The 10,597-nt window shown below is 55.5% G+C and overlaps 1 long non-coding RNA gene across 2 annotated transcripts; it reads right to left on the bottom strand.

Moving 5' to 3' along the window:
* Positions 1-4,927: 4,927 nt before the first annotated feature.
* Positions 4,928-10,255, bottom strand: LOC145713315 (uncharacterized). Of its 2 annotated transcripts, none has more exons than XR_014136383.1 (3): positions 10,124-10,255; positions 7,154-7,255; positions 4,928-5,455 (listed from the first exon to the last, which is right to left on the bottom strand). It is a non-coding gene; the product is annotated as an uncharacterized LOC145713315 (long non-coding RNA). The 2 variants fall into 2 exon arrangements; XR_014136384.1 differs by having other exon boundaries at positions 4,928-5,709; positions 7,154-7,230.
* Positions 10,256-10,597: the final 342 nt, after the last annotated feature.

Below are 10,597 nucleotides of genomic sequence, written 5' to 3'. Positions count from 1 at the left end.
CCGATTTCCTTCGCTTCTTTTTTCCTTTTTCCTACCTTGTTTGAAAACTGTGGGCTTGGGACTGAATTACTGCATGACATTCAAAAAGAAAAAAAAAAAATAAAAAAAAGTTGAATCAAAGGGCTTTTGGATCGACTGGTCTTTGTCCCTCTGCAAAGTGCTCCCCAGGTCTCTTGGGGGGGTGGGGGGGGAATGGTGGAAGGGAAGCCCTTCGAAAGTGTTTGAAGGCAGGAAAGAAGGAGGCAGACAGACCCTGATCCTCACAGTTCCTCTAGTGGCCAGAGCCCTAGAAATCCTGGCTACCTGAACAAGCCCAAGAAGGCCAAGGCCGAAGACGTTACCCAGGTCCCTGCCAGCTGTCCTGGCTGGAAGGCAGAGCAGTGCACCCCGCTGCCACCCCACGCCTCCACCCTCAGCCACCCAGGTCTCCCACCGTCTACTGTCAACCAGGTTCTACCTACAAACAGCCATCCTGGAAGATAAATCATCTCGGATGACCATCCTGCATGATGGGGCCAGTGGGAGCCCGGGGAGTGCCTGTGAGGCCCCAAAAGTTAGCGAAACTTCCTGTTGGAAACATCTGAGCAGCTGGTGGGGCGTCCTAAAGGTCAAAGGTCAGAGCAGCCCCCCCCCCCCCATTGGGTAATGGGGGATGGTCATGGCCAGCTCAAGATGCTGGCGGGCAGGGGGCGCCTGGGTGGCGCAGTCGGTTAAGCGTCCGACTTCAGCCAGGTCGCGATCTCGCGGTCCGTGAGTTCGAGCCCCGCGTCAGGCTCTGGGCTGATGGCTCGGAGCCTGGAGCCTGTTTCCGATTCTGTGTCTCCCTCTCTCTCTGCCCCTCCCCCATTCATGCTCTGTCTCTCTCTGTCCCAAGAATAAATTAAAAAAAAAAAAAAAAAAAAAAAAAAAAAAAAAAAGATGCTGGCGGGCAGGCACATGAGAGGTACAGGTGGAGGTGGGGTTCTTACACAGGGGCTGACAGCCTGCCCTCCCTCCACCCTCAGACCCATCCGTGCCCCTGCCTGTACGCTCCCACTCCAGCCTTACAGAAGCTGGCCCCACAGATGAAGGTGACAGAAAACTCCCACGTTGCCCCCCCCCCCCCCCATCGTCAAGACTTCACCTCCTTGCCCGTTCTGTGAATGCTCCTGCAAATACGGGCAATAGCCACAAAACTATAGTCAGAGTTGGCGGTCAGAGGGCTGTGTCGATTCAGGTGAGCAAAAGACCCGTTACACCCCCTTGTTCGAGTTGAGCGGAAAGGCAGCTCCTCGTTCTCCCTAGAAAGGGCTTGAGGGAATCCCACAAAGTCTGCAGACAGGGAGAGGGGGGGACGGTCCTCAGGGAACATCAGGGCGCCAGAAGAAGGAAAATCAGAGGCCAGGCAGGGGGAGACTAACACCCCAACTTTCGGGTCAGTCATTGGACCCTGGGGAGCTTAGCGCCACCACCCTCCCTAGAGCCCCTCCCAACCCAGCATACACACTGGCTATGTGACCTGAGGAAAGTGACTTAACCTCTCTGGGCCTCTGTGTTTCCAGCCGTAAAATCGAAATGATAATAAGACTGTTTGTGAAAGTTAAACGCGCTGTTTTACATCAGCCGCCAGCAAACTTTTTCCTAAAGGATCAGAGTAATATTTTCAGCTTTGGGACCCAGATAGTCTCTGTCGCGACTCCTCCACCTGCCATCGTACCAGGAAAGCAGCCAGAGATAACGTGCGAACAAGTGAATGTGGCTGTGTTCTGATACAACTTTACTTACAGGAGCGCCTGGATGGCTCAGTCAGTTAAGCATCCGACTTCAGCTCAGGCCAACATCTCCCAGCTCCTGGGTTCGAGCCCCCCGCGTGGGGATCTGTGCTGACGGCTCAGAGCCTGGCGTCTGCTTCCGGGTCCCGTGTCTCCTTGCCCCTCCCCCACTTGAGCTCGCGCGCGCGCGCGCGCTCTCTCTCTCTCTCAAAAATAAATAAAACATTTTAAAAAAAACCACTTTATTTATAAACACAGACAGTGGGCCAGATCGGGCCCTTGTCCTACGTAAGCGGTTCCCAAACTTTTTGGTGTCGATGCCCTTTTACATTCTTAAGAAAATTATCAAGGACTCCAAAGCATGTCTCTTTATGTGGGTAATAGTTACAGATATCCCCCGCCCCAGGGGCCCGGACCCCTTTGAGACCTGCTGTTCTCAGAGTGTCACCCGTCCCACCTGAGCCATTTCTATAGCACCAAAGCAGAAAGTTCGACAGGCCTTCTTCCAGACCTCAACCCTCGAGCTTACCTTGGGCAAAGAAGGCTGAGCAGGCAGCCTGAGAAGGCCTCCAAATGGCAAGGCAGGCCGAGCTCCCTCCACAATAATGACATCTAGGAAGTGACCGGTCCAACAAAAAGCGAAAGAGGGTTTTCACTTCCTAACCAGGTAGGAAGCCAGTCACAACCCCCCACAGACGTCGAGGCCAGCTGTCTGCCCGAGGCAGGGCTGGCCTCTGGCAAAGGCCCACCTCCCGTGGTGCTGAAGCTGTTCAGCACATTTGCCCCGTGCAATTCCCTCTGGAACCAGGGAAACTGCAGCCATCTGTCCACAAGGGAACAAGTCCCCCTGCCAGAGCCCCCCACAGCCCCTGGGCCCAAACCTGAGGCTGCGCGCAGGGAGGCTGGACCCCAGGCCTCCATCACCCACACCTTCAGGCTGGGGCAAATGTAAGTCGCCCAGGAGACTCGGAGGGAGGGAATCAGGAGGGGAAGAGGCAGAGGGTGGCTTGGCTTAAGCCCTGGTCTCACATCCCCTCAGTCTCTGGCCTCAGCCACGTCATCTGGAAGGCTGCAGAAGGGGCAGGGAAATGGGGACTCTGAAAGCCAAGTATACCCTGCAAATGCCCTGGCAGCCTCCTACCTGGGGACAGTGATCTGAGAGATCCAGACGTATTGCAAATGCATCCTCAGGGCTGAAAGGAACTGCTTCGCTACAGTCTAAAGCTTCCCACTGTTCTCTCTCTGAGCCTCAATGTTCTGTCTGTGAAATGGGGGCCTACTACTGTGTCAGGGAGGCAACACATTTCCTCTACCCTCTTCGAGTCAGTGACTGAGGCCTGTGAATTAAACAGAGAAATGACGGACTAACGGGAAAAAAGACACACAATTTTTATTAATATTTACGCGCGCAGAAAAGCGGTGACATTCAAAAGAGTGATTCGACTCAGGGGTTTATATACCATTTTAACAAAGAAAAGGGAGTTTGGGCTTGCAGGGATGATAAATTATGGGGAAATGACTAGGAAATATATGGTGGAAACTAACGGAAGATAAGGATTATTTTTGTAAGGTTTCCTAAGGTTTGTTTACACAGACTCATCTTGGTGCCTCTCCATCTTCGGTGATGAGTCACTCTTCTGTTCCCGACACAGGAGAAAAGGGGACACCTTCAAAACGGGAAGTTTCTGTCACCTTCTTAAAAGGAAATTGATGCCCTGCTTTTAGGTAGAAAAGAGGAGGACAGAGAGCTCTTTTGCATCTCACTTGCCTTCAGCTCAAAATCATCCTAAAGTGGTGTATTTGGGGGTGGCACCTATCTGACCCCCAGCAGCTGCCATCAAAGGACTGGCGGGGTGTGGATGGGTGACAGCACTTGGCTCGAAGACTTGTGGGAAAGTCAGATCTGTGGGTGGCTGCCGACCAGAGCACCCCACGATGGGGACTGCTGGCTCCTCAGGATCGCTGCGCAGCATGGAGGTAAAGGCCTGGTTTTAGGGAAGCAACCGGAAGGAGAAGGACGAGGACACGACGCTCAGCCCGTGTCTTATGTCACCTTGCATTTGGAAAAGCCTCACCTACAGAGCAACACCAGCATCTTAGAGACCGGTGCTTAGAGTGGTGAAACACACAAGGGGAGGGGCGCCTGGGTGGCTCAGTCCGTCAAGCATCGGACTCTTGATTTCACCTCGGGTCACGATCTCACAGTTCGTGAGTTCGAGCCCTGTGTCGGGCTCCTCGCTGACCACGGGGAGCTTGCTTGGGATTCTCTCTCTCCCTCTCTCTCTGCCCCTCTCCGGCTCGTGCGCTCTCTCTTACGCGCGCGAAATAAATGCGCTGTTTCAAAAAAAGAAAATTCTTTAAAAAAAAATGATTAAAAAACACACATAAGTAGAAAAAGGAGAACAGATGGCTTTAAAAACATTAAATAGTAGCAATATTACTCTCCTAGGAGAGCTGTAACGAACCGCCGCAGACTGAGTGGCTTAAAACAACAGAAATTTCTTGTCTCACAACTCAGGAGGCAAGAAGTCCGGAAGTCAAGGTATGGGCGGGACAGCTCTCACCGAAGGTCCTGAAGGAGAGGCTGTCCATCCATATCTCCCGTCCAGCTCTCGGTGGTTGCTGGCAACCCTTAGGCGTTCCTTGACTTGTGGCTACATCACTGTGCCTCTGTCTCTGTCTTCACCTGGCCTTGTCCCTGTGTCTCTTTCTCTTACGAGGACACTTCGCCTGGATTCAGCCCACCCCCCTCCCCAATGCAGTATGATCTCATCCCTGCCCTTACCTGAATTACATCTGCAAAGCCCTGATTTCCAAACAAGGTCCCTGTGGTTTGATGAGAAATATATTTGGTCTCTGTCCCCAGTTCCTGGTACAGAGCTCTTAAAACCCTTGGGATTTCCCAAGTCACAGGCGTGTCTTTTATCATTCAAAAGAAGATTTTTAAAAAGGTTTTATTTAATTTTTTAAGGTTTATTTGTTTTTGAGAGAGAGAGAGAGCAGAGATAGAGGGAGACACAGAATCCGAAGCAGGCTCCAGGCTCTGAGCTGTCAGCACAGAGCCCCACGCGGGGCTCGAACTCACGAACCACGAGATGATGACCTGAGCCGAAGTCGATGGCTCAACTGACTGGGTCACCCAGACACGCCTAAAGATTTTATTTTCAACGTTTATTTTGAGAGAGCGCACGCGCGCGCGCGCGCCCTCACGTGCACAAGTGTGGGAGGGGCAGAGAGAGAGAGAATCCCAAGCAGGCTCCCAGCTGTCAGCGCAGAGCCCGACTTGGAGCTCGATCCCACGTACCCCGAGATCGTGACCTGAGCCAAAGCCAAGAGTCGACTGAGCACCGACACCCCCCCCCCCCAGGCCACCTGGATTAATGGCCTTATGAAAGAGCCCCGGGAGAGCTCTCGCCCCTTCCAGCATGGGGGGAAAAGCGAGGAGATGGTGTCTCTGAGCTAAGAGGCAAGCAGGCCCCACCAGACGCCGCATCTGCTGGTGCCTCCAGAACCGTGAACAATAACTCTCCGTGGCTTACAAGCCCCCGGTCCGTGGTCTTCTGTCGTGGCAGCCCAAACGGACGAAGATGCCCTGAACGGGGCGCGAGCAGACAGGGGCTGCTGGCCGGAGTAGTCTTCAGAGGGGCTGGGCACGGAGCCGCTCTCGTTCCACCCCTGCCCTGGATCTGCCATGACAGCCCCATCTGCTGAACGTGACACCCACGCTCCATCTGGCCTCCCGTCCTTGCCCGGAATAGCAGCCCGAGCCCCTCTGCGCTCCACCCAACGTGCCCACCACATCGGGCCCTGCGAGCTTTCCAGAGCTCTACCCCCCCCCCCCCAGCCTCCCACGCGGTCTGCGCAGACCCAGCCCTCCCCCCTCCGCTGCCCTGCTCCAGCCCTTAAACGTAAAGAAGGCCTCGCCCTGCCCTGCTTATTCTCCGAGACTGCATTTCTCCTGTAAAAAAAAAAAAAAAAATGATCTGGGGGGATACGCAGCCCGCTGCGGACAGTGGTTCCTTCCAGCGGGGGCTGGGAAGGCACGCCACAGAGGGCTGTGTAGACTTTGGTATTTTACTGAATTCTCCAAAATTCATGACTGCTTCTGCCATGTGGAAACAGTTTTTAAAGGCATCCAGATGACTTCTTCTCAAAAAAAAAAAAAAAAAAAAAAAAAAAAAAGCTTCCGGAGCCCCACATTTCCCCGTGGGATCAAAGACTATATTATAATAATCGATCAACTGGACAACCAAATGAGACTCAGAGCCCCCCCCCCCAAAAAAAAAAAACCAAAGTCTGGGCCTTGTTAAGGTCCGCATCTCCAATCTCCAGCCCCAGCTCCTGGCCCCCAAGAAGGCCCAGGGGAGCCTTTGGTCGAGCTGAGGTTGCGCGGGCGGGACGCGGGCAGGTACACCAGATAGGCAGCGCCACCTAGAGGCCGGTCGGCGAACGGCCAGGGCGTGGCGGGGTAGACCCCTCAGGGAATCTGCGGGGAGAGGCACTGAGCTGGGGGTGCAGGCAGGAGTCTAGAGGCACTGGGGTGGGAGTGAGGGGCACAACAGTACCCCTACTCCCGGCTCTGGAGACAGAAGCTGGACCAGCAGGGACAATACGGATGTAAATGCCCGGCCGCTCTATGGAAAAGACTTTCTACCGATTACTTGGAACAGAGTAGATGGCTCAGGAAAGACCTATGGCGTTTGGGGGCCGGAGAGGCTGCTGGCGCTGGAGGCCCTGTGAGCCTCCTCCTTCTCAAGAAGAGCCCTGGGGAGGCGGGAGGGCTGCAGAGGAGCTCCGGGAGCACCGTGCGGGGAGGGGCTGGCTAAGAGGAGGAGACGAGGAAGGTATTTGCAGGTCAGAAAACTAAGGGTCAGAAAGGTTCAATCCCTTGTCCAAGATCTCGCCCGAAGTCACATGGGGGGCGGGGGGAGGGGAACCTTAAAAGTGCACCCAGCTGGTTTCCCTCCAGTCAGCCCTGTGGCCTCCCAGAGGGTGAGGACACGCCCTTCCTGGCTGGCACTTGTCCTGCCCCCTTTCCCAGTACGCTTGTCCCTGCTCATCCTAAACCTCTCCCAAGTGCCGCCTCCCTGCGGCCAGGACCACTGGGGGTGCAAACCACTAAGCCACCAACCGGGAACAACAGTCTCCAGGTCTTTGAAGTTCAGGTGGCCAAAAGCCCAAGGTGGGTCAAGGTATTGCACCAGTCTCTATCTGCCACACCTCCCCACCGGCAGGGACAGCGCGGTCCTGCCACCTCGGGAACACAAGACAATCAAAAGTCCCCCGGTGGATGGACAGTTTCTTCTCCCTACCTCAGCACCCCCCCCCCCCCCCCCCCCCCCCCCGTGACTACAGCTCCTCCCTGCCCTGCTCTGGGTCAGCAGGGTCCTGGGGTTTTTCACCTGCTGAGCAGAGGACGCAGATGTGACCGGATTCCCCTGAAGGCACAGTGGTCTAGGCCGGGCCATCCAGCAGCAGTCTGAAAACAGCCACATTGCAATTTTCTAGTTGCCACATTGAAAAAAGTAAAAAAGAACAGGTGATTTTTTTTTTCAGGTTTTTCAAGTTGAGGTGAAACTCACATAACTGAAAATTAACCATTTAAAGGGTTCAATTCTGGGGCGCCTGGGTGGCTCAGTCGGTTGTGCGACTTTGGCTTAGGTCCTGATCCCATGGTCCGTGAGTTCGAGCCCCACATCAGGCTCGCTGCTGTCACTGCAGAGGCTGCTTCGGATCCTCTGTCCCCCTCTCTCTCTGCCCTGTCCCCCCTCTCAAAAATAAACATTTATTTTTTTTTTAATTTTTTTTAACGTTTATTTATTTTTGACACAGAGAGAGACAGAGCATGAACAGGGGAGGGGCAGAGAGAGAGGGAGACACAGAATCTGAAACAGGCTCCAGGCTCCGAGCCGTCAGCACAGAGCCCGACGCGGGGCTCGAACTCACAGACCGTGAGATCGTGACCTGAGCCGAAGTCGGATGCTTAACCCACCGAGCCACCCAGGCGCCCCAATAAATAAACATTTAAATGCAAAAAATAAATAGCTAAAAATAAAGTATTCAGGGGCTCCTGGGTGGCTCAGAAGGTTGGGCTGCTGACTTCGGCTCAGGTCACGATCTCGTGGTCAGTGAGTTTGAGCCCCGCATCGGGCTCTGTGCTGACGGCTCGGAGCCTGGAGCCCGTTTCAGATTCTGCGTCTCCCTCTCTCTCTGACCCTCCCCCGTTCATGCTCTGTCTCTCTCTGTCTCAAAAATAAATAAACTTTTAAAAAAATTGAAAAAAAATAAAGTGTTCAATTCCATGGTACCTAGTACACCCCAGTCTTATGCAGCTATCACCTCTGTCTGATTTCAGAATAAACCCCGTCCCCATGAGCAGTCACTGCCCATTTCTCCCTCTCTCAGCGTCTCACAACCCCTAATCTGCTTTCTTTGTTATTTTTATAACATTTTTTATTTATTTTTGAGAGACAGAGCACGAGCGGGGAAGAGGTAGAGAGAGAGGGGGAAATACAGAATCCGAAGCAGGCTCCAGGCTCCGAGCTGCCCGCACAGAGCCCGACGCAGGGCTCGAACCCACGAACCTCGAGGTCATGACCTGAGCCCATGTCGAACGCTTCACCGACTGAGCCACCCAGGCGCCCCTCCTGGGGTCATTCTTGAGCTCTGTTGTGCCACCAGTTCCCCGGGGGGTCCGGGGCAGGATGCCGGATGCCCCCCGCCTGTGGGCTCGGCGCTGGGGTAAGCAGGTGATGCCCGCACAGCTAGGGTGGGACAGGCTGTCCTCCAATCCCTGTTCTGTCACCTCTGGCTACCTGTTCCACTGCTCTGCCTCACCCACACAGGCACGTGTCCTGCTGTGAATGTCCTGTGTTGCTGTAACCCGCACTCATATGTTGATGCCCTAACCCCCAAGGTGACAGTATGATGAGAGGGCCTCTAGGAGGTGTTTAGGCCACAAAGGAGAGCCCTCCTGAACGGGAACCGTGCCGTGGCGAAGGAGACCCCGGAGCCCTCCCTCGGCCCTTCCGCCAGGTCGGGGTACGATGAGCAGTTGCCGTCTGTGAACCGGGGAGAGCCCTCTCACCGTCTGCTCCACCTGCTGGTGCCTCGACCTTGGACTCCCAGCCCCCAGAACCGTGAGAAACAAATGTCTCTCGCCCTTCCGTCCCTCGGACGGTTGTTAGAGCAGCTGGCGCTGAGATATGTCCCCACCCGGGACCTCAGCCTTCCAATCAATAACATAGGAGCGAAATAGGAAGGATGTGTGTGCGTGAGGGTCGATGATGCTGTAGAGCAAGGGGGCGCAGGGGGCTTGGGCATCCGGCAGGAGACGCCGGCCGCAGAGGCCAGTGCTTAAGACCCGGGAGCCATTGCTGGCCTGTGGGTTCCCCTGAGTCGGCGGGTCATGCACTGGGCTTGTCCCCTGGTGCAGAGCCCGGGCAGGGCTGGGAGAAAGAAGGCAGCTGGGGCGAGGGAGACCTCGGGTCAACAGGGACCCAGCCGGGGGCTGTTACAGGGTTGCTTCTTGTGTTCCCAGCTTTCTCGGGGCAGACCCACCGGGCCTGGGGGGGCCACGCCAGGCCTTCCTCTGACTCATCCATCCTGGTGAGGACCCCGCAGTGGAGGCGGAGAAAGCAGCCTTTAAATATAGCTCAGCACCATCTGATGCTCCGGGACTGATGGAAGGAAGCCAGTGGCCGCCCCTGACCCAGCCAGCCTCCCTCCGCGCTAGGTTCAGACCCTCCCCGCCCCGCCCCTCCCCCACGGCCCCCACCCCCGCCTCCCTGCCTCCCCGCCCCTTCCCTCAAGGGCTCAGACCTTTAGGCTTTCTGTAAATGTGAGGTATAAAAAGAACGGGGGGGGGGGGGGGGCGGGCGCAGGGGTGGGGAATGGCCACTGGCTGGCGGAGAGATACCGCCCCCATAGGGCCCTAAGCAGTGACACGGCGACAAACTGGCATTTAGCGTCAGGCAGAAGGAGGCCAGCCAGCTGGGGGAAAGCCAAGTCTGACTTTATCCAGGCCCCTCTCCTTGGCCCACACCGGGCCCTGGAAATGGCAAATTGTGGGGCGCCTGGGTGGCTCAGGCGGTTGAGCGTCCCGCTTGGGCTCCGGTCATGATCTCACAGTTCCGTGAGTTCAAGCCCCACTTGGCGCTTGCTGCTGTCAGGGCAAAGCCTGCTTTGGATCCTCTCTCTCTCTCTCTCTCTCTCTCTCTCTCTGCCCCTCCCAGGTTCGTGCTCTCTCTCTCTCTCTCTTGCTCTCTCAAAAATAAAAAAAATTTAAATCTTGTTATAAAAAGAAAGAAAGAAGTTGCAAATGGTGCGGATGCCCTGAGCCAAGGCGAGTCAAACCTGCCCCAGGAACTTACCTCACTGAGGACACAAGGACATCCTGCTCCTGGCTGCGGGTCCCACAGGGCTCCAGCCCCCGACTGGCCCCCGCGCACAGGGTGGCCAGGGATACAACAGCACCAGCCACCTCCCCCTTCAGTCCGCCCCCGCCCCCCTCTCCAATGGCTGACCACTCCCTGCTTTCTGCCAGTCCTTCTCCTATATGTTGAACACCAGCTGTGTGTCGGGCACAGGTCCAGGAGCAGTGAGGGCATGCACAGTAGTGAGTAAGACGGACACTGTCCATATCTCATGGGCTCACGGTCAGATGGAGGAGGCACAAAGCACATCAAGAGAAAAACACCAACAAACCCAAAGAGAAAGCATGGAGATAACGACTGCTGGGAGGAAGTCGGCCTTCCTCAGAAAGGGAAGGGAAAGTGTCCATGAGACGGAGAAGGAGCACACTGAGAGGACCAGGATGCAACGTGCATCCTCCTCGGGACTATTGG

The sequence above is a fragment of the Panthera onca genome, chromosome A2 (assembly GCF_046562875.1).
Source record: "Panthera onca isolate mPanOnc1 chromosome A2, mPanOnc1 haplotype 2, whole genome shotgun sequence".
Taxonomy (NCBI): Eukaryota; Metazoa; Chordata; class Mammalia; order Carnivora; family Felidae; genus Panthera; species Panthera onca.
Note: the sequence above shows the minus strand (reverse complement) of the source record. Positions and strands in the feature narration are given on the sequence as shown.